The 24,997-nt window shown below is 42.4% G+C and overlaps 22 non-coding genes across 22 annotated transcripts; all 22 read right to left on the bottom strand.

Moving 5' to 3' along the window:
- Positions 1-242: 242 nt before the first annotated feature.
- On the bottom strand, positions 243-314 carry TRNAW-CCA (transfer RNA tryptophan (anticodon CCA)). The gene has a single exon. It is a non-coding gene; the product is annotated as a tRNA-Trp (tRNA).
- A 1,690-nt stretch (positions 315-2,004) lies between these two features.
- On the bottom strand, positions 2,005-2,076 carry TRNAW-CCA (transfer RNA tryptophan (anticodon CCA)). The gene has a single exon. It is a non-coding gene; the product is annotated as a tRNA-Trp (tRNA).
- Positions 2,077-2,907: 831 nt separating this feature from the next.
- Positions 2,908-2,989, bottom strand: TRNAL-AAG (transfer RNA leucine (anticodon AAG)). Its single transcript has one exon. It is a non-coding gene; the product is annotated as a tRNA-Leu (tRNA).
- Positions 2,990-3,719: 730 nt separating this feature from the next.
- Positions 3,720-3,791, bottom strand: TRNAW-CCA (transfer RNA tryptophan (anticodon CCA)). Its single transcript has one exon. It is a non-coding gene; the product is annotated as a tRNA-Trp (tRNA).
- An 856-nt stretch (positions 3,792-4,647) lies between these two features.
- On the bottom strand, positions 4,648-4,729 carry TRNAL-AAG (transfer RNA leucine (anticodon AAG)). The gene has a single exon. It is a non-coding gene; the product is annotated as a tRNA-Leu (tRNA).
- Positions 4,730-5,459: 730 nt separating this feature from the next.
- TRNAW-CCA (transfer RNA tryptophan (anticodon CCA)) lies at positions 5,460-5,531 on the bottom strand. The gene has a single exon. It is a non-coding gene; the product is annotated as a tRNA-Trp (tRNA).
- An 856-nt stretch (positions 5,532-6,387) lies between these two features.
- TRNAL-AAG (transfer RNA leucine (anticodon AAG)) lies at positions 6,388-6,469 on the bottom strand. Its single transcript has one exon. It is a non-coding gene; the product is annotated as a tRNA-Leu (tRNA).
- A 730-nt stretch (positions 6,470-7,199) lies between these two features.
- On the bottom strand, positions 7,200-7,271 carry TRNAW-CCA (transfer RNA tryptophan (anticodon CCA)). The gene has a single exon. It is a non-coding gene; the product is annotated as a tRNA-Trp (tRNA).
- A 1,690-nt stretch (positions 7,272-8,961) lies between these two features.
- On the bottom strand, positions 8,962-9,033 carry TRNAW-CCA (transfer RNA tryptophan (anticodon CCA)). The gene has a single exon. It is a non-coding gene; the product is annotated as a tRNA-Trp (tRNA).
- Positions 9,034-9,864: 831 nt separating this feature from the next.
- Positions 9,865-9,946, bottom strand: TRNAL-AAG (transfer RNA leucine (anticodon AAG)). Its single transcript has one exon. It is a non-coding gene; the product is annotated as a tRNA-Leu (tRNA).
- A 730-nt stretch (positions 9,947-10,676) lies between these two features.
- TRNAW-CCA (transfer RNA tryptophan (anticodon CCA)) lies at positions 10,677-10,748 on the bottom strand. Its single transcript has one exon. It is a non-coding gene; the product is annotated as a tRNA-Trp (tRNA).
- Positions 10,749-11,604: 856 nt separating this feature from the next.
- On the bottom strand, positions 11,605-11,686 carry TRNAL-AAG (transfer RNA leucine (anticodon AAG)). The gene has a single exon. It is a non-coding gene; the product is annotated as a tRNA-Leu (tRNA).
- Positions 11,687-12,416: 730 nt separating this feature from the next.
- TRNAW-CCA (transfer RNA tryptophan (anticodon CCA)) lies at positions 12,417-12,488 on the bottom strand. The gene has a single exon. It is a non-coding gene; the product is annotated as a tRNA-Trp (tRNA).
- Positions 12,489-13,344: 856 nt separating this feature from the next.
- On the bottom strand, positions 13,345-13,426 carry TRNAL-AAG (transfer RNA leucine (anticodon AAG)). The gene has a single exon. It is a non-coding gene; the product is annotated as a tRNA-Leu (tRNA).
- Positions 13,427-14,156: 730 nt separating this feature from the next.
- On the bottom strand, positions 14,157-14,228 carry TRNAW-CCA (transfer RNA tryptophan (anticodon CCA)). Its single transcript has one exon. It is a non-coding gene; the product is annotated as a tRNA-Trp (tRNA).
- Positions 14,229-15,921: 1,693 nt separating this feature from the next.
- TRNAW-CCA (transfer RNA tryptophan (anticodon CCA)) lies at positions 15,922-15,993 on the bottom strand. Its single transcript has one exon. It is a non-coding gene; the product is annotated as a tRNA-Trp (tRNA).
- Positions 15,994-19,515: 3,522 nt separating this feature from the next.
- Positions 19,516-19,587, bottom strand: TRNAW-CCA (transfer RNA tryptophan (anticodon CCA)). The gene has a single exon. It is a non-coding gene; the product is annotated as a tRNA-Trp (tRNA).
- An 830-nt stretch (positions 19,588-20,417) lies between these two features.
- Positions 20,418-20,499, bottom strand: TRNAL-AAG (transfer RNA leucine (anticodon AAG)). Its single transcript has one exon. It is a non-coding gene; the product is annotated as a tRNA-Leu (tRNA).
- Positions 20,500-21,229: 730 nt separating this feature from the next.
- On the bottom strand, positions 21,230-21,301 carry TRNAW-CCA (transfer RNA tryptophan (anticodon CCA)). The gene has a single exon. It is a non-coding gene; the product is annotated as a tRNA-Trp (tRNA).
- A 1,670-nt stretch (positions 21,302-22,971) lies between these two features.
- Positions 22,972-23,043, bottom strand: TRNAW-CCA (transfer RNA tryptophan (anticodon CCA)). The gene has a single exon. It is a non-coding gene; the product is annotated as a tRNA-Trp (tRNA).
- An 874-nt stretch (positions 23,044-23,917) lies between these two features.
- TRNAL-AAG (transfer RNA leucine (anticodon AAG)) lies at positions 23,918-23,999 on the bottom strand. The gene has a single exon. It is a non-coding gene; the product is annotated as a tRNA-Leu (tRNA).
- Positions 24,000-24,729: 730 nt separating this feature from the next.
- Positions 24,730-24,801, bottom strand: TRNAW-CCA (transfer RNA tryptophan (anticodon CCA)). Its single transcript has one exon. It is a non-coding gene; the product is annotated as a tRNA-Trp (tRNA).
- Between the last annotated feature and the right edge of the window lie 196 nt (positions 24,802-24,997).

The raw sequence follows: 24,997 nt of genomic DNA, 5'->3' as shown, positions 1-24,997 counted from the left end.
CTCTATTTTTGGTTCCCGACTCCTAGTTTAAAATCCACAGGATTCATTTGAAACAATCAGAAATCCTGCAGCATGTCAAATCTACCTACTGTAGATGAGCAGGACTTTTCCCGTTTTGACCATCAACATAATGAAATAACGCAAGTACGGGATATATGGATTATATATGCTAAGCCTGCTTTTTATCCAACTCTGGTATGACAAGAGATCTGTGCTTACTCTTCTCCAAAGTAAAAGCAGCATGACCCCGACGTGATTTGAACACGCAACCTTCTGATCTGGAGTCAGACGCGCTACCGTTGCGCCACAAGGTCTCATTGTAAAGGTGGACGTGGTCGTCAACAGAGTAGCCAACAAAGGTAGGTTTTTTTTCCCCCACCGACATAAAATTAGATCGATTCTGACAAATTAAATATTCAGCCTAAAGAGGAATGAAAATAAGTACTTTTCTTTTCAGCACAATACCACTGTAATTGAAGGCAAAGCCAAACAGAAAGGCACTGCACCAGCTAGCCAGTTTCTGTGTTTGTGGCCATGTGAAGCCATACCGGTTTAATTACATTACAATGGAACATGCAAATGCTGGGGTGAATCGTGCATGGTGTGGAATTCTCCACGTTACTTACTCTTTGCTAGCTTTATATTTAGGACAATTTATGGTCTCTTTCAAGTTAGAAGAAAGATGTTAAATTCTCTTCCTAAAGAAGGTGTTTTATGGAATTCAGTAGATGTATTTGAGGATGGCCTCGATGTTCTTGTGGCAAAGCTGGAAACTATGCCACTTTAGTATCTAAAGTGGGTATTGTAGCACAGCTTGTTGATCCAAGGAGAAATCGGAATGCACATATGGAGTTCTAAAGGAATCCTGCTGCCCATTTTGGGGCACAATTGAAAATGACCAGGTCTTTTTTTTTTTTTTTTTCCTTTCTCCTTCTTTTCCTCCTTTCTCCTTCTTTTGGAACAACAAGGGGAAGAAGGGTGGGTGAAATGTTGAAGCTGAGTCTTCTTTTCATCCTGCATTACTTTTCTAACTTTCTGTGTTACTGTTCCATTTTCAAAGATCAAATGAGTATGAAACAAGTGCATTTCCATGTCCACATAAGTTGCACGCTGTGGCAAATAAGGAAGCGGTATTTAAACGGCGTGATACGTTTATTCATCCACAGAAGGCTGGAAGAAAAAAAGAGCCTGATGGCAGCGGTGGGATTCGAACCCACACCCCCGAAGAGACTGGAGCCTTAATCCAGCGCCTTAGACCGCTCGGCCACACTACCTGCGCAAAATCCTTGTGGCTGCGTACTCAAAACACGCACGCCATTTGGGAGCGTTCTGATCATTTCCTTTTCTTTCTTGTCAAAAGGTTGCAAGTCCCGACAATATCTTTCCACACTCATGCAGCACTGCTGGCGGCATAGGTCATTTAGAACGCCTTCACCTCTACAAGACCGCAAAAACACAAGAAAACTAGATCAATGCTAAAATATTACACATCCCCCTCTATTTATTCTCACACAGAAAGAGTTTAAAGCGCAAGTTCCTCATGTTACATTCAGGTGAAATCTGCTAGCGTGTCAAATGACCACCAACAGGTGCAAACAAAAGATAACAATTCAACACCAGCATAGGGAAAGTGCTGTCCTCCAGTATTCAGCATTCAAATGCTGCCTCTAGGAAATCGATTCATTAACCTGTTTTGACAAAAAGGGAGTAAAGCAAAAAAATGGAGGAACCCATAAAATGACACGCTAAAGGAACAGGGGGACTCTATTTTTGGTTCCCGACTCCTAGTTTAAAATCCACAGGATTCATTTGAAACAATCAGGAATCCTGCAGCATGTCAAATCTACCTACTGTAGATGAGCAGGACTTTTCCCGTTTTGACCATCAACATAATGAAATAACACAAGTACGGGATATATGGATTATATATGCTAAACCTGCTTTTTATCCAACTCTGGTATGACAAGAGATCTGTGCTTACTCTTCTCCAAAGTTAAAGCAGCATGACCCCGACGTGATTTGAACACGCAACCTTCTGATCTGGAGTCAGATGCGCTACCGTTGCGCCACGAGGTCTCATTGTAAAGGTGACGTGGTCGTCAACAGAGTAGCCAACCGACATAAAATTAGATCGATTCTGACAAATTAAATATTCAGCCTAAAGAGGAATGAAAATAAGTACTTTTCTTTTCAGCACAATACCACTGTAATTGAAGGCAAAGCCAAACAGAAAGGCACTGCACCAGCTAGCCAGTTTCTGTGTTTGTGGCCATGTGAAGCCATACCGGTTTAATTACATTACAATGGAACATGCAAATGCTGGGGTGAATCGTGCATGGTGTGGAATTCTCCACGTGACTTACTCTTTGCTAGCTTTATATTTAGGACAATTTATGGCCTCTTTCAAGTGAGAAGAAAGATGTTAAATTCTCTTCCTAAAGAAGGTGTTTTATGGAATTCAGTAGATGTATTTGAGGATGGCCTCGATGTTCTTGTGGCAAAGCTGGAAACTATGCCACTTTAGTATCTAAAGTGGGTATTGTAACACAGCTTGTTGATCCAAGGAGAAATCGGAATGCACATATGGAGTTCTAAAGGAATCCTGCTGCCCAATTTGGGGCACAATTGAAAATGACTTCAGGTCTTTCTTTTTTTCCTTTCTCCTTCTTTTGGAACAACAAGGGGAAGAAGGGTGGGTGAAATGTTGAAGCTGAGTCTTCTTTTCATCCTGCATTACTTTTCTAACTTTCTGTGTTACTGTTCCATTTTCAAAGATCAAATGAGTATGAAACAAGTGCATTTCCATGTCCACATAAGTTGCACGCTGTGGCAAATAAGGAAGCGGTATTTAAACGGCGTGATACGTTTATTCATCCACAGAAGGCTGGAAGAAAAAAAAGAGCCTGATGGCAGCGGTGGGATTCGAACCCACGCCCCCAAAGAGACTGGAGCCTTAATCCAGCGCCTTAGACCGCTCGGCCACGCTACCTGCGCAAAATCCCTGTGGCTGCGTACTCAAAACACGCACGCCATTTGGGAGCGTTCTGATCATTTCCTTTTCTTTCTTGTCAAAAGGTTGCAAGTCCCGACAATATCTTTCCACACTCATGCAGCACTGCTGGCGGCATAGGTCATTTAGAACGCCTTCACCTCTACAAGACCGCAAAAACACAAGAAAACTAGATCAATGCTAAAATATTACACATCCCCCTCTATTTATTCTCACACAGAAAGAGTTTAAAGCGCAAGTTCCTCATGTTACATTCAGGTGAAATCTGCTAGCGTGTCAAATGACCACCAACAGGTGTAAACAAAAGATAACAATTCAACACCAGCATAGGGAAAGTGCTGTCCTCCAGTATTCAGCATTCAAATGCTGCCTCTAGGAAATCGATTCATTAACCTGTTTTGACAAAAAGGGAGTAAAGCAAAAAAAAGGAGGAACCCATAAAATGACACGCTAAAGGAACAGGGGGACTCTATTTTTGGTTCCCGACTCCTAGTTTAAAATCCACAGGATTCATTTGAAACAATCAGGAATCCTGCAGCATGTCAAATCTACCTACTGTAGATGAGCAGGACTTTTCCCGTTTTGACCATCAACATAATGAAATAACGCAAGTACGGGATATATGGATTATATATGCTAAGCCTGCTTTTTATCCAACTCTGGTATGACAAGAGATCTGTGCTTACTCTTCTCCAAAGTAAAAGCAGCATGACCCCGACGTGATTTGAACACGCAACCTTCTGATCTGGAGTCAGACGCGCTACCGTTGCGCCACAAGGTCTCATTGTAAAGGTGGACGTGGTCGTCAACAGAGTAGCCAACAAAGGTAGGTTTTTTTTCCCCCACCGACATAAAATTAGATCGATTCTGACAAATTAAATATTCAGCCTAAAGAGGAATGAAAATAAGTACTTTTCTTTTCAGCACAATACCACTGTAATTGAAGGCAAAGCCAAACAGAAAGGCACTGCACCAGCTAGCCAGTTTCTGTGTTTGTGGCCATGTGAAGCCATACCGGTTTAATTACATTACAATGGAACATGCAAATGCTGGGGTGAATCGTGCATGGTGTGGAATTCTCCACGTTACTTACTCTTTGCTAGCTTTATATTTAGGACAATTTATGGTCTCTTTCAAGTTAGAAGAAAGATGTTAAATTCTCTTCCTAAAGAAGGTGTTTTATGGAATTCAGTAGATGTATTTGAGGATGGCCTCGATGTTCTTGTGGCAAAGCTGGAAACTATGCCACTTTAGTATCTAAAGTGGGTATTGTAGCACAGCTTGTTGATCCAAGGAGAAATCGGAATGCACATATGGAGTTCTAAAGGAATCCTGCTGCCCAATTTGGGGCACAATTGAAAATGACTTCAGGTCTTTCTTTTTTTCCTTTCTCCTTCTTTTGGAACAACAAGGGGAAGAAGGGTGGGTGAAATGTTGAAGCTGAGTCTTCTTTTCATCCTGCATTACTTTTCTAACTTTCTGTGTTACTGTTCCATTTTCAAAGATCAAATGAGTATGAAACAAGTGCATTTCCATGTCCACATAAGTTGCACGCTGTGGCAAATAAGGAAGCGGTATTTAAACGGCGTGATACGTTTATTCATCCACAGAAGGCTGGAAGAAAAAAAAGAGCCTGATGGCAGCGGTGGGATTCGAACCCACGCCCCCAAAGAGACTGGAGCCTTAATCCAGCGCCTTAGACCGCTCGGCCACGCTACCTGCGCAAAATCCCTGTGGCTGCGTACTCAAAACACGCACGCCATTTGGGAGCGTTCTGATCATTTCCTTTTCTTTCTTGTCAAAAGGTTGCAAGTCCCGACAATATCTTTCCACACTCATGCAGCACTGCTGGCGGCATAGGTCATTTAGAACGCCTTCACCTCTACAAGACCGCAAAAACACAAGAAAACTAGATCAATGCTAAAATATTACACATCCCCCTCTATTTATTCTCACACAGAAAGAGTTTAAAGCGCAAGTTCCTCATGTTACATTCAGGTGAAATCTGCTAGCGTGTCAAATGACCACCAACAGGTGTAAACAAAAGATAACAATTCAACACCAGCATAGGGAAAGTGCTGTCCTCCAGTATTCAGCATTCAAATGCTGCCTCTAGGAAATCGATTCATTAACCTGTTTTGACAAAAAGGGAGTAAAGCAAAAAAAAGGAGGAACCCATAAAATGACACGCTAAAGGAACAGGGGGACTCTATTTTTGGTTCCCGACTCCTAGTTTAAAATCCACAGGATTCATTTGAAACAATCAGGAATCCTGCAGCATGTCAAATCTACCTACTGTAGATGAGCAGGACTTTTCCCGTTTTGACCATCAACATAATGAAATAACGCAAGTACGGGATATATGGATTATATATGCTAAGCCTGCTTTTTATCCAACTCTGGTATGACAAGAGATCTGTGCTTACTCTTCTCCAAAGTAAAAGCAGCATGACCCCGACGTGATTTGAACACGCAACCTTCTGATCTGGAGTCAGACGCGCTACCGTTGCGCCACAAGGTCTCATTGTAAAGGTGGACGTGGTCGTCAACAGAGTAGCCAACAAAGGTAGGTTTTTTTTCCCCCACCGACATAAAATTAGATCGATTCTGACAAATTAAATATTCAGCCTAAAGAGGAATGAAAATAAGTACTTTTCTTTTCAGCACAATACCACTGTAATTGAAGGCAAAGCCAAACAGAAAGGCACTGCACCAGCTAGCCAGTTTCTGTGTTTGTGGCCATGTGAAGCCATACCGGTTTAATTACATTACAATGGAACATGCAAATGCTGGGGTGAATCGTGCATGGTGTGGAATTCTCCACGTTACTTACTCTTTGCTAGCTTTATATTTAGGACAATTTATGGTCTCTTTCAAGTTAGAAGAAAGATGTTAAATTCTCTTCCTAAAGAAGGTGTTTTATGGAATTCAGTAGATGTATTTGAGGATGGCCTCGATGTTCTTGTGGCAAAGCTGGAAACTATGCCACTTTAGTATCTAAAGTGGGTATTGTAGCACAGCTTGTTGATCCAAGGAGAAATCGGAATGCACATATGGAGTTCTAAAGGAATCCTGCTGCCCAATTTGGGGCACAATTGAAAATGACTTCAGGTCTTTCTTTTTTTCCTTTCTCCTTCTTTTGGAACAACAAGGGGAAGAAGGGTGGGTGAAATGTTGAAGCTGAGTCTTCTTTTCATCCTGCATTACTTTTCTAACTTTCTGTGTTACTGTTCCATTTTCAAAGATCAAATGAGTATGAAACAAGTGCATTTCCATGTCCACATAAGTTGCACGCTGTGGCAAATAAGGAAGCGGTATTTAAACGGCGTGATACGTTTATTCATCCACAGAAGGCTGGAAGAAAAAAAAGAGCCTGATGGCAGCGGTGGGATTCGAACCCACGCCCCCAAAGAGACTGGAGCCTTAATCCAGCGCCTTAGACCGCTCGGCCACGCTACCTGCGCAAAATCCCTGTGGCTGCGTACTCAAAACACGCACGCCATTTGGGAGCGTTCTGATCATTTCCTTTTCTTTCTTGTCAAAAGGTTGCAAGTCCCGACAATATCTTTCCACACTCATGCAGCACTGCTGGCGGCATAGGTCATTTAGAACGCCTTCACCTCTACAAGACCGCAAAAACACAAGAAAACTAGATCAATGCTAAAATATTACACATCCCCCTCTATTTATTCTCACACAGAAAGAGTTTAAAGCGCAAGTTCCTCATGTTACATTCAGGTGAAATCTGCTAGCGTGTCAAATGACCACCAACAGGTGTAAACAAAAGATAACAATTCAACACCAGCATAGGGAAAGTGCTGTCCTCCAGTATTCAGCATTCAAATGCTGCCTCTAGGAAATCGATTCATTAACCTGTTTTGACAAAAAGGGAGTAAAGCAAAAAAAAGGAGGAACCCATAAAATGACACGCTAAAGGAACAGGGGGACTCTATTTTTGGTTCCCGACTCCTAGTTTAAAATCCACAGGATTCATTTGAAACAATCAGAAATCCTGCAGCATGTCAAATCTACCTACTGTAGATGAGCAGGACTTTTCCCGTTTTGACCATCAACATAATGAAATAACGCAAGTACGGGATATATGGATTATATATGCTAAGCCTGCTTTTTATCCAACTCTGGTATGACAAGAGATCTGTGCTTACTCTTCTCCAAAGTAAAAGCAGCATGACCCCGACGTGATTTGAACACGCAACCTTCTGATCTGGAGTCAGACGCGCTACCGTTGCGCCACAAGGTCTCATTGTAAAGGTGGACGTGGTCGTCAACAGAGTAGCCAACAAAGGTAGGTTTTTTTTCCCCCACCGACATAAAATTAGATCGATTCTGACAAATTAAATATTCAGCCTAAAGAGGAATGAAAATAAGTACTTTTCTTTTCAGCACAATACCACTGTAATTGAAGGCAAAGCCAAACAGAAAGGCACTGCACCAGCTAGCCAGTTTCTGTGTTTGTGGCCATGTGAAGCCATACCGGTTTAATTACATTACAATGGAACATGCAAATGCTGGGGTGAATCGTGCATGGTGTGGAATTCTCCACGTTACTTACTCTTTGCTAGCTTTATATTTAGGACAATTTATGGTCTCTTTCAAGTTAGAAGAAAGATGTTAAATTCTCTTCCTAAAGAAGGTGTTTTATGGAATTCAGTAGATGTATTTGAGGATGGCCTCGATGTTCTTGTGGCAAAGCTGGAAACTATGCCACTTTAGTATCTAAAGTGGGTATTGTAGCACAGCTTGTTGATCCAAGGAGAAATCGGAATGCACATATGGAGTTCTAAAGGAATCCTGCTGCCCATTTTGGGGCACAATTGAAAATGACCAGGTCTTTTTTTTTTTTTTTTTCCTTTCTCCTTCTTTTCCTCCTTTCTCCTTCTTTTGGAACAACAAGGGGAAGAAGGGTGGGTGAAATGTTGAAGCTGAGTCTTCTTTTCATCCTGCATTACTTTTCTAACTTTCTGTGTTACTGTTCCATTTTCAAAGATCAAATGAGTATGAAACAAGTGCATTTCCATGTCCACATAAGTTGCACGCTGTGGCAAATAAGGAAGCGGTATTTAAACGGCGTGATACGTTTATTCATCCACAGAAGGCTGGAAGAAAAAAAGAGCCTGATGGCAGCGGTGGGATTCGAACCCACACCCCCGAAGAGACTGGAGCCTTAATCCAGCGCCTTAGACCGCTCGGCCACACTACCTGCGCAAAATCCTTGTGGCTGCGTACTCAAAACACGCACGCCATTTGGGAGCGTTCTGATCATTTCCTTTTCTTTCTTGTCAAAAGGTTGCAAGTCCCGACAATATCTTTCCACACTCATGCAGCACTGCTGGCGGCATAGGTCATTTAGAACGCCTTCACCTCTACAAGACCGCAAAAACACAAGAAAACTAGATCAATGCTAAAATATTACACATCCCCCTCTATTTATTCTCACACAGAAAGAGTTTAAAGCGCAAGTTCCTCATGTTACATTCAGGTGAAATCTGCTAGCGTGTCAAATGACCACCAACAGGTGCAAACAAAAGATAACAATTCAACACCAGCATAGGGAAAGTGCTGTCCTCCAGTATTCAGCATTCAAATGCTGCCTCTAGGAAATCGATTCATTAACCTGTTTTGACAAAAAGGGAGTAAAGCAAAAAAATGGAGGAACCCATAAAATGACACGCTAAAGGAACAGGGGGACTCTATTTTTGGTTCCCGACTCCTAGTTTAAAATCCACAGGATTCATTTGAAACAATCAGGAATCCTGCAGCATGTCAAATCTACCTACTGTAGATGAGCAGGACTTTTCCCGTTTTGACCATCAACATAATGAAATAACACAAGTACGGGATATATGGATTATATATGCTAAACCTGCTTTTTATCCAACTCTGGTATGACAAGAGATCTGTGCTTACTCTTCTCCAAAGTTAAAGCAGCATGACCCCGACGTGATTTGAACACGCAACCTTCTGATCTGGAGTCAGATGCGCTACCGTTGCGCCACGAGGTCTCATTGTAAAGGTGACGTGGTCGTCAACAGAGTAGCCAACCGACATAAAATTAGATCGATTCTGACAAATTAAATATTCAGCCTAAAGAGGAATGAAAATAAGTACTTTTCTTTTCAGCACAATACCACTGTAATTGAAGGCAAAGCCAAACAGAAAGGCACTGCACCAGCTAGCCAGTTTCTGTGTTTGTGGCCATGTGAAGCCATACCGGTTTAATTACATTACAATGGAACATGCAAATGCTGGGGTGAATCGTGCATGGTGTGGAATTCTCCACGTGACTTACTCTTTGCTAGCTTTATATTTAGGACAATTTATGGCCTCTTTCAAGTGAGAAGAAAGATGTTAAATTCTCTTCCTAAAGAAGGTGTTTTATGGAATTCAGTAGATGTATTTGAGGATGGCCTCGATGTTCTTGTGGCAAAGCTGGAAACTATGCCACTTTAGTATCTAAAGTGGGTATTGTAACACAGCTTGTTGATCCAAGGAGAAATCGGAATGCACATATGGAGTTCTAAAGGAATCCTGCTGCCCAATTTGGGGCACAATTGAAAATGACTTCAGGTCTTTCTTTTTTTCCTTTCTCCTTCTTTTGGAACAACAAGGGGAAGAAGGGTGGGTGAAATGTTGAAGCTGAGTCTTCTTTTCATCCTGCATTACTTTTCTAACTTTCTGTGTTACTGTTCCATTTTCAAAGATCAAATGAGTATGAAACAAGTGCATTTCCATGTCCACATAAGTTGCACGCTGTGGCAAATAAGGAAGCGGTATTTAAACGGCGTGATACGTTTATTCATCCACAGAAGGCTGGAAGAAAAAAAAGAGCCTGATGGCAGCGGTGGGATTCGAACCCACGCCCCCAAAGAGACTGGAGCCTTAATCCAGCGCCTTAGACCGCTCGGCCACGCTACCTGCGCAAAATCCCTGTGGCTGCGTACTCAAAACACGCACGCCATTTGGGAGCGTTCTGATCATTTCCTTTTCTTTCTTGTCAAAAGGTTGCAAGTCCCGACAATATCTTTCCACACTCATGCAGCACTGCTGGCGGCATAGGTCATTTAGAACGCCTTCACCTCTACAAGACCGCAAAAACACAAGAAAACTAGATCAATGCTAAAATATTACACATCCCCCTCTATTTATTCTCACACAGAAAGAGTTTAAAGCGCAAGTTCCTCATGTTACATTCAGGTGAAATCTGCTAGCGTGTCAAATGACCACCAACAGGTGTAAACAAAAGATAACAATTCAACACCAGCATAGGGAAAGTGCTGTCCTCCAGTATTCAGCATTCAAATGCTGCCTCTAGGAAATCGATTCATTAACCTGTTTTGACAAAAAGGGAGTAAAGCAAAAAAAAGGAGGAACCCATAAAATGACACGCTAAAGGAACAGGGGGACTCTATTTTTGGTTCCCGACTCCTAGTTTAAAATCCACAGGATTCATTTGAAACAATCAGGAATCCTGCAGCATGTCAAATCTACCTACTGTAGATGAGCAGGACTTTTCCCGTTTTGACCATCAACATAATGAAATAACGCAAGTACGGGATATATGGATTATATATGCTAAGCCTGCTTTTTATCCAACTCTGGTATGACAAGAGATCTGTGCTTACTCTTCTCCAAAGTAAAAGCAGCATGACCCCGACGTGATTTGAACACGCAACCTTCTGATCTGGAGTCAGACGCGCTACCGTTGCGCCACAAGGTCTCATTGTAAAGGTGGACGTGGTCGTCAACAGAGTAGCCAACAAAGGTAGGTTTTTTTTCCCCCACCGACATAAAATTAGATCGATTCTGACAAATTAAATATTCAGCCTAAAGAGGAATGAAAATAAGTACTTTTCTTTTCAGCACAATACCACTGTAATTGAAGGCAAAGCCAAACAGAAAGGCACTGCACCAGCTAGCCAGTTTCTGTGTTTGTGGCCATGTGAAGCCATACCGGTTTAATTACATTACAATGGAACATGCAAATGCTGGGGTGAATCGTGCATGGTGTGGAATTCTCCACGTTACTTACTCTTTGCTAGCTTTATATTTAGGACAATTTATGGTCTCTTTCAAGTTAGAAGAAAGATGTTAAATTCTCTTCCTAAAGAAGGTGTTTTATGGAATTCAGTAGATGTATTTGAGGATGGCCTCGATGTTCTTGTGGCAAAGCTGGAAACTATGCCACTTTAGTATCTAAAGTGGGTATTGTAGCACAGCTTGTTGATCCAAGGAGAAATCGGAATGCACATATGGAGTTCTAAAGGAATCCTGCTGCCCAATTTGGGGCACAATTGAAAATGACTTCAGGTCTTTCTTTTTTTCCTTTCTCCTTCTTTTGGAACAACAAGGGGAAGAAGGGTGGGTGAAATGTTGAAGCTGAGTCTTCTTTTCATCCTGCATTACTTTTCTAACTTTCTGTGTTACTGTTCCATTTTCAAAGATCAAATGAGTATGAAACAAGTGCATTTCCATGTCCACATAAGTTGCACGCTGTGGCAAATAAGGAAGCGGTATTTAAACGGCGTGATACGTTTATTCATCCACAGAAGGCTGGAAGAAAAAAAAGAGCCTGATGGCAGCGGTGGGATTCGAACCCACGCCCCCAAAGAGACTGGAGCCTTAATCCAGCGCCTTAGACCGCTCGGCCACGCTACCTGCGCAAAATCCCTGTGGCTGCGTACTCAAAACACGCACGCCATTTGGGAGCGTTCTGATCATTTCCTTTTCTTTCTTGTCAAAAGGTTGCAAGTCCCGACAATATCTTTCCACACTCATGCAGCACTGCTGGCGGCATAGGTCATTTAGAACGCCTTCACCTCTACAAGACCGCAAAAACACAAGAAAACTAGATCAATGCTAAAATATTACACATCCCCCTCTATTTATTCTCACACAGAAAGAGTTTAAAGCGCAAGTTCCTCATGTTACATTCAGGTGAAATCTGCTAGCGTGTCAAATGACCACCAACAGGTGTAAACAAAAGATAACAATTCAACACCAGCATAGGGAAAGTGCTGTCCTCCAGTATTCAGCATTCAAATGCTGCCTCTAGGAAATCGATTCATTAACCTGTTTTGACAAAAAGGGAGTAAAGCAAAAAAAAGGAGGAACCCATAAAATGACACGCTAAAGGAACAGGGGGACTCTATTTTTGGTTCCCGACTCCTAGTTTAAAATCCACAGGATTCATTTGAAACAATCAGGAATCCTGCAGCATGTCAAATCTACCTACTGTAGATGAGCAGGACTTTTCCCGTTTTGACCATCAACATAATGAAATAACGCAAGTACGGGATATATGGATTATATATGCTAAGCCTGCTTTTTATCCAACTCTGGTATGACAAGAGATCTGTGCTTACTCTTCTCCAAAGTAAAAGCAGCATGACCCCGACGTGATTTGAACACGCAACCTTCTGATCTGGAGTCAGACGCGCTACCGTTGCGCCACAAGGTCTCATTGTAAAGGTGGACGTGGTCGTCAACAGAGTAGCCAACAAAGGTAGGTTTTTTTTCCCCCACCGACATAAAATTAGATCGATTCTGACAAATTAAATATTCAGCCTAAAGAGGAATGAAAATAAGTACTTTTCTTTTCAGCACAATACCACTGTAATTGAAGGCAAAGCCAAACAGAAAGGCACTGCACCAGCTAGCCAGTTTCTGTGTTTGTGGCCATGTGAAGCCATACCGGTTTAATTACATTACAATGGAACATGCAAATGCTGGGGTGAATCGTGCATGGTGTGGAATTCTCCACGTTACTTACTCTTTGCTAGCTTTATATTTAGGACAATTTATGGTCTCTTTCAAGTTAGAAGAAAGATGTTAAATTCTCTTCCTAAAGAAGGTGTTTTATGGAATTCAGTAGATGTATTTGAGGATGGCCTCGATGTTCTTGTGGCAAAGCTGGAAACTATGCCACTTTAGTATCTAAAGTGGGTATTGTAGCACAGCTTGTTGATCCAAGGAGAAATCGGAATGCACATATGGAGTTCTAAAGGAATCCTGCTGCCCAATTTGGGGCACAATTGAAAATGACTTCAGGTCTTTCTTTTTTTCCTTTCTCCTTCTTTTGGAACAACAAGGGGAAGAAGGGTGGGTGAAATGTTGAAGCTGAGTCTTCTTTTCATCCTGCATTACTTTTCTAACTTTCTGTGTTACTGTTCCATTTTCAAAGATCAAATGAGTATGAAACAAGTGCATTTCCATGTCCACATAAGTTGCACGCTGTGGCAAATAAGGAAGCGGTATTTAAACGGCGTGATACGTTTATTCATCCACAGAAGGCTGGAAGAAAAAAAAGAGCCTGATGGCAGCGGTGGGATTCGAACCCACGCCCCCAAAGAGACTGGAGCCTTAATCCAGCGCCTTAGACCGCTCGGCCACGCTACCTGCGCAAAATCCCTGTGGCTGCGTACTCAAAACACGCACGCCATTTGGGAGCGTTCTGATCATTTCCTTTTCTTTCTTGTCAAAAGGTTGCAAGTCCCGACAATATCTTTCCACACTCATGCAGCACTGCTGGCGGCATAGGTCATTTAGAACGCCTTCACCTCTACAAGACCGCAAAAACACAAGAAAACTAGATCAATGCTAAAATATTACACATCCCCCTCTATTTATTCTCACACAGAAAGAGTTTAAAGCGCAAGTTCCTCATGTTACATTCAGGTGAAATCTGCTAGCGTGTCAAATGACCACCAACAGGTGTAAACAAAAGATAACAATTCAACACCAGCATAGGGAAAGTGCTGTCCTCCAGTATTCAGCATTCAAATGCTGCCTCTAGGAAATCGATTCATTAACCTGTTTTGACAAAAAGGGAGTAAAGCAAAAAAAAGGAGGAACCCATAAAATGACACGCTAAAGGAACAGGGGGACTCTATTTTTGGTTCCCGACTCCTAGTTTAAAATCCACAGGATTCATTTGAAACAATCAGGAATCCTGCAGCATGTCAAATCTACCTACTGTAGATGAGCAGGACTTTTCCCGTTTTGACCATCAACATAATGAAATAACGCAAGTACGGGATATATGGATTATATATGCTAAGCCTGCTTTTTATCCAACTCTGGTATGACAAGAGATCTGTGCTTACTCTTCTCCAAAGTAAAAGCAGCATGACCCCGACGTGATTTGAACACGCAACCTTCTGATCTGGAGTCAGACGCGCTACCGTTGCGCCACAAGGTCTCATTGTAAAGGTGGACGTGGTCGTCAACAGAGTAGCCAACAAAGGTAGGTTTTTTTTCCCCCACCGACATAAAATTAGATCGATTCTGACAAATTAAATATTCAGCCTAAAGAGGAATGAAAATAAGTACTTTTCTTTTCAGCACAATACCACTGTAATTGAAGGCAAAGCCAAACAGAAAGGCACTGCACCAGCTAGCCAGTTTCTGTGTTTGTGGCCATGTGAAGCCATACCGGTTTAATTACATTACAATGGAACATGCAAATGCTGGGGTGAATCGTGCATGGTGTGGAATTCTCCACGTTACTTACTCTTTGCTAGCTTTATATTTAGGACAATTTATGGTCTCTTTCAAGTTAGAAGAAAGATGTTAAATTCTCTTCCTAAAGAAGGTGTTTTATGGAATTCAGTAGATGTATTTGAGGATGGCCTCGATGTTCTTGTGGCAAAGCTGGAAACTATGCCACTTTAGTATCTAAAGTGGGTATTGTAGCACAGCTTGTTGATCCAAGGAGAAATCGGAATGCACATATGGAGTTCTAAAGGAATCCTGCTGCCCATTTTGGGGCACAATTGAAAATGACCAGGTCTTTTTTTTTTTTTTTTTTCCTTTCTCCTTCTTTTCCTCCTTTCTCCTTCTTTTGGAACAACAAGGGGAAGAAGGGTGGGTGAAATGTTGAAGCTGAGTCTTCTTTTCATCCTGCATTACTTTTCTAACTTTCTGTGTTACTGTTCCATTTTCAAAGATCAAATGAGTATGAAACAAGTGCATTTCCATGTCCACATAAGTTGCACGCTGTGGCAAATAAGGAAGCGGTATTTAAACGGCGTGATACGTTTATTCATCCACAGAAGGCTGGAAGAAAAAAAGAGCCTGATGGCAGCGGTGGGATTCGAACCCACACCCCCGAAGAGACTGGAGCCTTAATCCAGCGCCTTAGACCGCTCGGCCACACTACCTGCGCAAAATCCTTGTGGCTGCGTACTCAAAACACGCACGCCATTTGGGAGCGTTCTGATCATTTCCTTTTCTTTCTTGTCAAAAGGTTGCAAGTCCCGACAATATCTTTCCACACTCATGCAGCACTGCTGGCGGCATAGGTCATTTAGAACGCCTTCACCTCTACAAGACCGCAAAAACACAAGAAAACTAGATCAATGCTAAAATATTACACATCCCCCTCTATTTATTCTCACACAGAAAGAGTTTAAAGCGCAAGTTCCTCATGTTACATTCAGGTGAAATCTGCTAGCGTGTCAAATGACCACCAACAGGTGCAAACAAAAGATAACAATTCAACACCAGCATAGGGAAAGTGCTGTCCTCCAGTATTCAGCATTCAAATGCTGCCTCTAGGAAATCGATTCATTAACCTGTTTTGACAAAAAGGGAGTAAAGCAAAAAAATGGAGGAACCCATAAAATGACACGCTAAAGGAACAGGGGGACTCTATTTTTGGTTCCCGACTCCTAGTTTAAAATCCACAGGATTCATTTGAAACAATCAGGAATCCTGCAGCATGTCAAATCTACCTACTGTAGATGAGCAGGACTTTTCCCGTTTTGACCATTAACATAATGAAATAACGCAAGTACGGGATATATATGGATTATATATGCTAAACCTGCTTTTTATCCAACTCTGGTATGACAAGAGATCTGTGCTTACTCTTCTCCAAAGTTAAAGCAGCATGACCCCGACGTGATTTGAACACGCAACCTTTTGATCTGGAGTCAGACGCGCTACCGTTGCGCCACGAGGTCTCATTGTAAAGGTGACGTGGTCGTCAACAGAGTAGCCAACCGACATAAAATTAGATCGATTCTGACAAATTAAATATTCAGCCTAAAGAGGAATGAAAATAAGTACTTTTCTTTTCAGCACAATACCACTGTAATTGAAGGCAAAGCCAAACAGAAAGGCACTGCACCAGCTAGCCAGTTTCTGTGTTTGTGGCCATGTGAAGCCATACCGGTTTAATTACATTACAATGGAACATGCAAATGCTGGGGTGAATCGTGCATGGTGTGGAATTCTCCACGTGACTTACTCTTTGCTAGCTTTATATTTAGGACAATTTATGGCCTCTTTCAAGTGAGAAGAAAGATGTTAAATTCTCTTCCTAAAGAAGGTGTTTTATGGAATTCAGTAGATGTATTTGAGGATGGCCTCGATGTTCTTGTGGCAAAGCTGGAAACTATGCCACTTTAGTATCTAAAGTGGGTATTGTAACACAGCTTGTTTCTGTTTCTCAATCACACATAGATCATGCCTTTCCTACCCTTCAGACATTCTCCCCAGCTACTGACCAAGAGGTGGCTGCTCTTCTTTGCTCCTCTCGCCCCACCACTTGCCCGCTCGATCCTGTCCCATCTCACCTTATTAGATCTCTCTCCACTTGTCTCGTGCCTTCTCTAACACACATCTTCAACTGCTCGCTCTCCTCTGGCATCGTCCCTGCTGACCTTAAACATGCCACTGTAGTACCTATACTAAAAAAACCATCCCTCGACCCATCCACCCCCTCTAACTACCGTCCCATATCCCTGCTCCCTTTTTCCTCAAAGCTTCTGGAAAGACTTGTCTTTACCCGTGTGTCTCATTTCCTCAATTCCAATTCTCTCCTTGACCCTCTTCAATCTGGCTTCCGCCCTCTCCACTCTACAGAGACTGCCCTTATCAAAGTTACTAACGACCTAATCGCAGCTAAATCCAAAGGCCACTACTCCATACTAATTCTTCTTGACCTCTCAGCGGCCTTTGACACCGTTGATCATGCTCTCCTTCTTCAAACTCTTCAATCGCTTGGTCTCTGTGACTCTGTCCTCTCATGGTTTTCCTCTTATCTCTCCCAACGCTCATTCAGTGTCTCATTTTCTAATGATACCTCCTCCCCTTGCCCTGTCTCAGTTGGAGTTCCCCAAGGCTCCGTCCTTGGTCCCCTTCTATTTTCTCTTTATACTGCCTCTCTTGGCAAACTTATTACCTCTTTTGGATTTCACTACCACCTGTATGCTGATGACACCCAACTATATCTCTCCTCCCCGGACCTCTCCCCTGCCGTCCTGCAATGTGTCACTGCTTGCCTTTCTTCCATCTCTGACTGGATGTCCTCCCGCTTTCTGAAACTCAATCTCTCAAAAACTGAGCTCCTTGTCTTTCTTCCTCCTAATACTGATCCTCCTCTTTCGCTCTCCCTCCAAGTTTGTGGTACCAACATCAGTCCATCCTTGCAAGCGCGCTGTCTTGGCGTCATGCTTGACTCTGGTCTCACCTTTGAGCCTCACATCCAGCATGTTGCCAAATCCTGTAGATTCCATCTTAAAAACATAGCCCGCATCCGCCCCTTTCTCGCACCAGATACTACCAAGGAGCTTGTCCATGCTCTAGTAATTTCCCGCATGGATTATTGTAACCCTCTCCTGATTGGTCTCCCCAATAGCCGTACTGCACCCTTACAGTCCGTAATGAATGCTGCTGCTAGATTGATTTTCCTCTCTAGTCGTTTCTCTCACACCTCACCCCTCTGCCAGTCCTTACATTGGCTTCCTGTATGCTATAGGAGTCAATTCAAGGTACTAACTCACACCTATAAAGCACTGAACAACTCTAGCCCCTCTTATATCTCCTCACAGATCCATAGGTATGTCCCTTCTCGGTCTCTCCGTTCTGCCCGTGACCACCTCCTGTCCGTTGTCCGCACTCGTACGGCCAACTCGCGCTTGCAGGACTTCTCGCGGGCGGCTCCCTTCCTATGGAATAGCCTGCCTACCGCCATCAGACTCTCCCCTAGTCTTGCATCTTTTAAGAAGTGCCTTAAAACCCATCTCTTTAGGAAAGCTTATGGCCTCCAAGACTAACCCTTACCTCACATACCTGTCTCTTGCCCTCTCCTAAAGGGCAGCCCACCTTATTTGATTGTAAATTCCTGTCCTAATGTGTTTTACACCCCACCTCCTATAGAATGTAAGCTCGTTTGAGCAGGGTCCTCTTCAACCTATTGTTCCTGTAAGTTTATTTGTAATTGTCCTATTTATAGTTAAATCCCCCTCTCATAATATTGTAAAGCGCTACGGAATCTGTTGGCGCTATATAAATGGCAATAATAAATAAATAAAAAATAAATCCAAGGAGAAATCGGAATGCACATATGGAGTTCTAAAGGAATCCTGCTGCCCAATTTGGGGCACAATTGAAAATGACTTCAGGTCTTTCTTTTTTTCCTTTCTCCTTCTTTTGGAACAACAAGGGGAAGAAGGGTGGGTGAAATGTTGAAGCTGAGTCTTCTTTTCATCCTGCATTACTTTTCTAACTTTCTGTGTTACTGTTCCATTTTCAAAGATCAAATGAGTATGAAACAAGTGCATTTCCATGTCCACATAAGTTGCACGCTGTGGCAAATAAGGAAGCGGTATTTAAACGGCGTGATACGTTTATTCATCCACAGAAGGCTGGAAGAAAAAAAGAGCCTGATGGCAGCGGTGGGATTCGAACCCACACCCCCGAAGAGACTGGAGCCTTAATCCAGCGCCTTAGACCGCTCGGCCACACTACCTGCGCAAAATCCTTGTGGCTGCGTACTCAAAACACGCACGCCATTTGGGAGCGTTCTGATCATTTCCTTTTCTTTCTTGTCAAAAGGTTGCAAGTCCCGACAATATCTTTCCACACTCATGCAGCACTGCTGGCGGCATAGGTCATTTAGAACGCCTTCACCTCTACAAGACCGCAAAAACACAAGAAAACTAGATCAATGCTAAAATATTACACATCCCCCTCTATTTATTCTCACACAGAAAGAGTTTAAAGCGCAAGTTCCTCATGTTACATTCAGGTGAAATCTGCTAGCGTGTCAAATGACCACCAACAGGTGCAAACAAAAGATAACAATTCAACACCAGCATAGGGAAAGTGCTGTCCTCCAGTATTCAGCATTCAAATGCTGCCTCTAGGAAATCGATTCATTAACCTGTTTTGACAAAAAGGGAGTAAAGCAAAAAAATGGAGGAACCCATAAAATGACACGCTAAAGGAACAGGGGGACTCTATTTTTGGTTCCCGACTCCTAGTTTAAAATCCACAGGATTCATTTGAAACAATCAGGAATCCTGCAGCATGTCAAATCTACCTACTGTAGATGAGCAGGACTTTTCCCGTTTTGACCATCAACATAATGAAATAACACAAGTACGGGATATATGGATTATATATGCTAAACCTGCTTTTTATCCAACTCTGGTATGACAAGAGATCTGTGCTTACTCTTCTCCAAAGTTAAAGCAGCATGACCCCGACGTGATTTGAACACGCAACCTTCTGATCTGGAGTCAGACGCGCTACCGTTGCGCCACGAGGTCTCATTGTAAAGGTGACGTGGTCGTCAACAGAGTAGCCAACCGACATAAAATTAGATCGATTCTGACAAATTAAATATTCAGCCTAAAGAGGAATGAAAATAAGTACTTTTCTTTTCAGCACAATACCACTGTAATTGAAGGCAAAGCCAAACAGAAAGGCACTGCACCAGCTAGCCAGTTTCTGTGTTTGTGGCCATGTGAAGCCATACCGGTTTAATTACATTACAATGGAACATGCAAATGCTGGGGTGAATCGTGCATGGTGTGGAATTCTCCACGTGACTTACTCTTTGCTAGCTTTATATTTAGGACAATTTATGGCCTCTTTCAAGTGAGAAGAAAGATGTTAAATTCTCTTCCTAAAGAAGGTGTTTTATGGAATTCAGTAGATGTATTTGAGGATGGCCTCGATGTTCTTGTGGCAAAGCTGGAAACTATGCCACTTTAGTATCTAAAGTGGGTATTGTAACACAGCTTGTTGATCCAAGGAGAAATCGGAATGCACATATGGAGTTCTAAAGGAATCCTGCTGCCCAATTTGGGGCACAATTGAAAATGACTTCAGGTCTTTCTTTTTTTCCTTTCTCCTTCTTTTGGAACAACAAGGGGAAGAAGGGTGGGTGAAATGTTGAAGCTGAGTCTTCTTTTCATCCTGCATTACTTTTCTAACTTTCTGTGTTACTGTTCCATTTTCAAAGATCAAATGAGTATGAAACAAGTGCATTTCCATGTCCACATAAGTTGCACGCTGTGGCAAATAAGGAAGCGGTATTTAAACGGCGTGATACGTTTATTCATCCACAGAAGGCTGGAAGAAAAAATGAGCCTAATGGCAGCGGTGGGATTCGAACCCACGCCCCTGAAGAGACTGGAGCCTTAATCCAGCGCCTTAGACCGCTCGGCCACGCTACCTGCGCAAAATCCCTGTGGCTGCGTACTCAAAACACGCACGCCATTTGGGAGCGTTCTGATCATTTCCTTTTCTTTCTTGTCAAAAGGTTGCAAGTCCCGACAATATCTTTCCACACTCATGCAGCACTGCTGGCGGCATAGGTCATTTAGAACGCCTTCACCTCTACAAGACCGCAAAAACACAAGAAAACTAGATCAATGTTAAAATATTACACATCCTCCTCTATTTATTCTCACACAGAAAGAGTTTAAAGCGCAAGTTCCTCATGTTACATTCAGGTGAAATCTGCTAGCGTGTCAAATGACCACCAACAGGTGCAAACAAAAGATAACAATTCAACACCAGCATAGGGAAAGTGCTGTCCTCCAGTATTCAGCATTCAAATGCTGCCTCTAGGAAATCGATTCATTAACCTGTTTTGACAAAAAGGGAGTAAAGCAAAAAAATGGAGGAACCCATAAAATGACACGCTAAAGGAACAGGGGGACGCTATTTTTGATTCCCGACTCCTAGTTTAAATTCCACAGGATTCATTTGAAACAATCAGGAATCCTGCAGCATGTCAAATCTACCTACTGTAGATGAGCAGGACTTTTCACGTTTTGACCATCAACATAATGAAATAACGCAAGTACGGGATATATGGATTATATATGCTAAGCCTGCTTTTTATCCAACTCTGGTATGACAAGAGATCTGTGCTTACTCTTCTCCAAAGCAAAAGCAGCATGACCCCAACGTGATTTGAACACGCAACCTTCTGATCTGGAGTCAGACGCGCTACCGTTGCGCCACGAGGTCTCATTGTAAAGGTGGACGTGGTCGTCAACAGAGTAGCCAACAAAGGTAGTTTTTTTTCCCCAACCGACATAAAATTAGATCGATTCTGACAAATTAAATATTCAGCCTAAAGAGGAATGAAAATAAGTACTTTTCTTTTCAGCACAATACCACTGTAATTGAAGGCAAAGCCAAACAGAAAGGCACCGCACCAGCTAGCCAGTTTCTGTGTTTGTGGCCATGTGAAGCCATACCGGTTTAATTACATTACAATGGAACATGCAAATGCTGGGGTGAATCGTGCATGGTGTGGAATTCTCCACGTGACTTACTCTTTGCTAGCTTTATATTTAGGACAATTTATGGCCTCTTTCAAGTGAGAAGAAAGATGTTAAATTCTCTTCCTAAAGAAGGTGTTTTATGGAATTCAGTAGATGTATTTAAGGATGGCCTCGATGTTCTTGTGGCAAAGCTGGAAACTATGCCACTTTAGTATCTAAAGTGGGTATTGTAACACAGCTTGTTGATCCAAGGAGAAATCGGAATGCACATATGGAGTTCTAAAGGAATCCTGCTGCCCAATTTGGGGCACAATTGAAAATGACTTCAGGTCTTTTTTTTTTTTTTTCCTTTCTCCTTCTTTTGGAACAACAAGGGGAAGAAGGGTGGGTGAAATGTTGAAGCTGAGTCTTCTTTTCATCCTGCATTACTTTTCTAACTTTCTGTGTTACTGTTCCATTTTCAAAGATCAAATGAGTATGAAACAAGTGCATTTCCATGTCCACATAAGTTGCACGCTGTGGCAAATAAGGAAGCGGTATTTAAACGGCGTGATACGTTTATTCATCCACAGAAGGCTGGAAGAAAAAAAGAGCCTGATGGCAGCGGTGGGATTCGAACCCACGCCCCCGAAGAGACTGGAGCCTTAATCCAGCGCCTTAGGCCGCTCGGCCACGCTACCTGCGCAAAATCCCTGTGGCTGCGTACTCAAAACACGCACGCCATTTGGGAGCGTTCTGATCATTTCCTTTTCTTTCTTGTCAAAAGGTTGCAAGTCCCGACAATATCTTTCCACACTCATGCAGCACTGCTGGCGGCATAGGTCATTTAGAACGCCTTCACCTCTACAAGACCGCAAAAACACAAGAAAACTAGATCAATGCTAAAATATTACACATCCCCCTCTATTTATTCTCACACAGAAAGAGTTTAAAGCGCAAGTTCCTCATGTTACATTCAGGTGAAATCTGCTAGCGTGTCAAATGACCACCAACAGGTGCAAACAAAAGATAACAATTCAACACCAGCATAGGGAAAGTGCTGTCCTCCTGTATTCAGCATTCAAATGCTGCCTCTAGGAAATCGATTCATTAACCTGTTTTGACAAAAAGGGAGTAAAGCAAAAAAAAGGAGGAACCCATAAAATGACACGCTAAAGGAACAGGGGGACTCTATTTTTGGTTCCCGACTCCTAGTTTAAAATCCACAGGATTCATTTGAAACAATCAGGAATCCTGCAGCATGTCAAATCTACCTACTGTAGATGAGCAGGACTTTTCCCGTTTTTACCATCAGCATAATGAAATAACGCAAGTACGGGATATATGGATTATATATGCTAAGCCTGCTTTTTATCCAACTCTGGTATGACAAGAGATCTGTGCTTACTCTTCTCCAAAGCAAAAGCAGCATGACCCCGACGTGATTTGAACACGCAGCCTTCTGATCTGGAGTCAGACGCGCTACCGTTGCGCCACGAGGTCTCATTGTAAAGGTGGATGTGGTCGTCAACAGAGTAGCCAACAAAGGTAGGTTTTTTTCCCCCACCGACATAAAATTAGATAGATTCTGACAAATTAAATATTCAGCCTAAAGAGGAAAGAAAATAAGTACTTTTCTTTTCAGCACAATACCACTGTAATTGAAGGCAAAGCCAAACAGAAAGGCACCGCACCAGCTAGCCAGTTTCTGTGTTTGTGGCCATGTGAAGCCATACCGGTTTAATTACATTACAATTGAGCATGCAAATGCTGGGGTGAATCGTGCATGGTGTGGAATTCTCCACGTGACTTACTCTTTGCTAGCTTTATATTTAGGACAATTTATGACCTCTTTCAAGTGAGAAGAAAGATGTTAAATTCTCTTCCTAAAGAAGGTGTTTTATGGAATTCAGTAGATGTATTTGAGGATGGCCTCGATGTTCTTGTGGCAAAGCTGGAAACTATGCCACTTTAGTATCTAAAGTGGGTATTGTAACACAGCTTGTTGATCCAAGGAGAAATCGGAATGCACATATGGAGTTCTAAAGGAATCCTGCTGCCCATTTTGGGGCACAATTGAAAATGACCAGGTCTTTTTTTTTTTTTTTCTTTCTCCTTCTTTTCCTCCTTTCTCCTTCTTTTGGAACAACAAGGGGAAGAAGGGTTGGTGAAATGTTGAAGCTGAGTCTTCTTTTCATCCTGCATTACTTTTCTAACTTTCTGTGTTACTGTTCCATTTTCAAAGATCAAATGAGTATGAAACAAGTGCATTTCCATGTCCACATAAGTTGCACGCTGTGGCAAATAAGGAAGCGGTATTTAAACGGCGTGATACGTTTATTCATCCACAGAAGGCTGGAAGAAAAAAAGAGCCTGATGGCAGCGGTGGGATTCGAACCCACGCCCCCGAAGAGACTGGAGCCTTAATCCAGTGCCTTAGACCGCTCGGCCACGCTACCTGCGCAACATCCCTGTGGCTGCGTACTCAAAACACGCACGCCATTTGGGAGCGTTCTGATCATTTCCTTTTCTTTCTTGTCAAAAGGTTGCAAGTCCCGACAATATCTTTCCACACTCATGCAGCACTGCTGGCGGCATAGGTCATTTAGAACGCCTTCACCTCTACAAGACCGCAAAAACACAAGAAAACAAGATCAATGTTAAAATATTACACATCCCCCTCTATTTATTCTCACACAGAAAGAGTTTAAAGCGCAAGTTCCTCATGTTACATTCAGTTGAAATCTGCTAGCGTGTCAAATGACCACCAACAGGTGCAAACAAAAGATAACAATTCAACACCAGCATAGGGAAAGTGCTGTCCTCCAGTATTCAGCATTCAAATGCTGCCTCTAGGAAATCGATTCATTAACCTGTTTTGACAAAAAGGGAGTAAAGCAAAAAAAAGGAGGAACCCATAAAATGACACGCTAAAGGAACAGGGGGACTCTATTTTTGGTTCCCGACTCCTAGTTTAAAATCCACAGGATTCATTTGAAACAATCATGAATCCTGCAGCATGTCAAATCTACCTACTGTAGATGAGCAGGACTTTTCCCGTTTTGACCATCAACATAATGAAATAACGCAAGTACGGGATATATGGATTATATATGCTAAGCCTGCTTTTTATCCAACTCTGGTATGACAAGAGATCTGTGCTTACTCTTCTCCAAAGCAAAAGCAGCATGACCCCGACGTGATTTGAACACGCAACCTTCTGATCTGGAGTCAGACGCGCTACCGTTGCGCCACAAGGTCTCATTGTAAAAGTGGACGTGGTCGTCAACAGAGTAGCCAACAAAGGTAGTTTTTTTTCCCCCACCGACATAAAATTAGATCGATTCTGACAAATTAAATATTCAGCCTAAAGAGGAATGAAAATAAGTACTTTTCTTTTCAGCACAATACCACTGTAATTGAAGGCAAAGCCAAACAGAAAGGCACTGCACCAGCT

Source organism: Pelobates fuscus, chromosome 3, assembly GCF_036172605.1.
Source record: "Pelobates fuscus isolate aPelFus1 chromosome 3, aPelFus1.pri, whole genome shotgun sequence".
Classification (NCBI taxonomy): Eukaryota; Metazoa; Chordata; class Amphibia; order Anura; family Pelobatidae; genus Pelobates; species Pelobates fuscus.
This window is presented reverse-complemented; position numbering and strand designations above follow the sequence as displayed.